Source organism: Euleptes europaea, chromosome 5, assembly GCF_029931775.1.
Source record: "Euleptes europaea isolate rEulEur1 chromosome 5, rEulEur1.hap1, whole genome shotgun sequence".
Classification (NCBI taxonomy): domain Eukaryota; kingdom Metazoa; phylum Chordata; class Lepidosauria; order Squamata; family Sphaerodactylidae; genus Euleptes; species Euleptes europaea.
Window position 1 is genome coordinate 51,505,100 of NC_079316.1, and position 3,976 is coordinate 51,509,075.

Here is a 3,976-nt window from a genome sequence, read left to right on the forward strand (position 1 = left end):
ATGAAGAGTATTAATTTTATCATTGAGCTTCCCCACCAAAGCGAACATATACATGTTGATACCTGCCTGTAAGAGGAGACTGCCTTAGAGCTGTGTAATGGGAATATCATATATGCAAGGTTTGATTGGTACTACGCCAGGTTGCTCCTTCCCCTTGCTATAGTCAGTTGTTTCCTGTGGTTTTACTTGTTGATGTCACCAAGAAACCCCTAGGACAGTGGTGGCGAACCTATGGCATGGGTGCCAAAGGTGGCACTCAGAGCCCTCTCTGTGGGCACGCACGCCGTTGCCTCAGCACAGTTTGCCTGAGTTCTTTCCCCAGGCTGAGGAGGCTGGGGACCAGCGGTGCCTTCCCGGCTCCTCCGGGAAGCACCAGGCTCCTACCCAGCGCCTTCTCCGCAGTCGCTGGCTGCATGCTCTGGAAGTGAAGACAACGACGAGCCTTCTGCTGAGGACTGGAAGTGGAGCTGGGATGGGGCTGGACCGGGAGTTGGACGCCTGGGCAGCCGTCTGCGGCAGGCCGGTTGGTGACTGCAGCGCGGGGGATTGGCGGTGAGGGCCGAACTGGGGCCCGCCTGGCGTTTGTGCTGGAGCCGAGCCCTTTGCTTAGCTCGGGTTTCCACTCTATTGCTCGTTCATCAACCGAAGGTGCCTTTGAAGGTTTCCACTCTGTTGCTCGTTCATGCAACCGAAGGTGCTTCTGAGCGTGTGCAGAGGGCTGTCCCCACCCATCAGCCCCCCCACATAACAGTCTTGTTAAATTCATATGAAGATAACAGCTGGAAAAAGAACCAAACTGAAGGGGTGGGGGCTATGCTCCAGCTGCTTTCCTTCCCCCGCTCAGCCGCCCATGCAGGTTTGTCAACCTCCAGGTAATAGTAGGAGATCTGCTATTTCAGTTCACCTGGAGAAAATGGCCACTTTGGCAATTGGACTCTATGGCATTGAAGTCCCTCCCCAAACCCCACCCTCCTCAGGCTCCGCCCCAAAAATCTCCCGCAGGGGGCAAAGAGGGACCTGGCAACCCCTAGCCCCATGTGGACTTCTAGCTGTGTTGGCACTTTGCGATAAATAAGTGGGTTTTGGGTTGCAGTTTGGGCACTCGGTCTCTAAAAGGTTCGCCATTACTGCCCTAGGAGGTCTGTGACCTGCCTTGTAAAAGGAAGGGTGCTTGCAGATGATTGGGAATAGGTTGTCTGTATCTCAGAACATCGGAGGGCTCTAGGCAAGGTCTGACAACCTGATGCCAAGGGAAAACAAAAAACACTGCAAGGACCATGCATACTTTTATTCTAGAAGCCAGTTTCTACAAATTGCATCACTGATTTCGATAAAGCTAGGTATACTTGTTGTTTATTTTCTCTCTGAGTGAGCTTTTTCACCACTATGAAGTCTAACCTGTGGTGAAGTGGTTGTCTCTTTGGCCACTCTCTGTGGACACAAAGTACAAACCAGCATGCCACCCTCAAAGTGTTCTAAGATACTTTTGCAGTGGCAATTTTGTGCCTGAGTTGGAATGCTCAGCTTCATCATTGGTGCGCCAGAATTTCTGAAAAGTTCTTACCCAGACAGAAAATATGTATGACTTTGGCCTTGAAGCCAACAGTTGTGTGAATCAGTTCTAAGTGGTAACTGGGCCAAAAAGCATTTGCCTTGGCAAGCATTCTGCCGCAGACTTAGAAACGGAGATGGGAATAGAAACACCCTTAGTCCAGTACTTCATCCACTCTTTTGGCCGCACTGCCTCTTGACATCCAGGGTCAGTTCTCCTGCCAATCGACTGCTTAGGGTGGCTCAGTGTGGAGGAGGGTGCTGGTGCACGGCAGGAGCTTACCTTGCTGCCAGCCATCAGCAGTATGCAGGTGATGGGCATTGCCTGTGTGACCCACCCTGCCACCCATCAGGTTCAAGGGACTTAGCTTGGAACCAGCTGGTGGCAGGGTTGTGGGGGAGGCAATGGGCTTATTTTGCTTGGGATGACCAAGTGCCTTGAATGGCCTTGCTGCAGCGTTACAAGAAGTCCGTGAAGCCACCAAGCGAAGTCGGTCTTGGAGGTGCCAGAACAACTTGGCGCCTTAACTGCAGCCTTCTCCAATAATCAGAACTGTGCACTGCTGAGGTTACTCAGCATTTTTAGTTTCTTATGCCTCTTATATATTTTTGAGTCTTTGGTGCCTCAGATACTCCTTCCTGTTGTAATGAGCAAATTACCCAGCAGATGAGGAGGAACATATAATTGATTGTGCCTGTGTAAAAATTCCTGCTTCATGGTTTTGGCACTTGAATGACGGAAGATCTCTCTGGCTGACTTGAAAATTAATACCAACTGTATGGTAAGGCACACATCCTGGTGGGAGATAACCTTCCATAAGTAGTTGTAAATGAGCATTCCCCTCCAAAGTTCACAACTTTGGTTTTGGAGCCTGGAGTTATGACTATGTATGGAGATGAAAAGGAGCTGCTATTTCCCAGGATGGGAAAAATCTCTCTCTCTGCTTGCACAAGACTCAGTTGCTGCTTAGAGTTCCCTGCTGTGGTGTAGGCGTCTCCCCTTGCTTTTGCTAGGGCCTGAGCCTCTGTGGGTGCCCTATCCGGGTCAGGGTGATGGGTTCAGCCATATGGTGAATTCAGTCGTTGTTCCTTCTACTCAGCTCCCAATTTTGTGATTTGAAAGCAAATAGTATAAACTGGCTTAAAAAGGTAACTAGACAAACTCAGTACAACTAATCATAAATTTATTATTCTAAAAATGAAATCTTCATCTAGTTGTAAATATTAACATTATGCCAGAAAGAATGAGTCTTTAGGTAGAAAACCATGATTTAAATCTAACCCCATTTGTAGAAAATGAAGGCATGTGTACTTTATAAACGGTAGTACAGTTTTATGTGTTAAATTATAAATGATGCATTTTATGTTGTTGAAGCAGCAAAACAAGTTTGGTTTGATAAGAAAGTATGGACTGCATATATTTCCATTTCTCTCAAAATTTCTGCTCCCTCCCCCATTCCCCCATGGTTTCAGAATTTTTGAAAATTTTACACCTCTGTTAATACTTTGTCGTCAAATAATGCTGGTGAAAGGGCAGTTTTCACCAAATATGGGCCACCCTGAAAAAGAAAAAAAATTACAATGTGTATGTATAAAAACATTCATCTGTGGTCCGGCTTGGAAGCTCCTGCAGCTGTGACGGTGTCCAAGTTGGAGGTCTCCTTGGCAACCTCTTGTTGTTACTTGGATAATTTTCAGTTTGTTTTGTTCTCAGATGTTGACAGGACGCTTGGAGAACTGCAGGCAACCATCTGGATCCGTGCTAGTCATGGCTAATTAGGGCCTGCAGTGAGGGAATGGGGCTGGTCTGCAGACATGTTCTGTAAACCCCCCTAGAGGATCTGGTGATCAAAAGGGTGTAAGAGCATGCATGAGCAGGCCGTTGGTCCATTTAGTCCAGCGTTCTGTTTCACATGGTGGTCAAATAGATGCTTCAGGAAGGCCTACAAGAAGGGTACGGAGGCCAAAGCCCTTCCCTGTTGTTGCCTCCTTGCACTGGCATTCATAGCATTACTGTCTTTGAACACGGAGGTTCTACTTAGTCACCTTGGGTATTTACCATTAAGGGACTTGTCCCCCATAAATTTGTCAAAGTGAGGCAAACTGGGAGTGGCTTCAGAGTAGCTTTTATTCTCAGTTGCACCCTCCAGCCTTGATCAGGAGGACAGTTTCTTCCCTCCTTCCTGATGGTCATCTTCCCATCTCTCAGCTCCTCTTCCGTCCACCCCAGGGTGCACAGGACCATGGCCTTTAATGCCTGGCCCAGTATCTGGGCTTGTCCCCAAGGTCCTGTGCTCCATCCTTCCTTAGTTCTGCCCTCTCTCTTCTATAAGCCTAGGAGCATGCCCTCTCCCTCGACCGTCACTGATGCCTCTAGCCAGCCCTGGCCGATTGAGTGGGAGTCGGGCCACACCCTGCCCACCAG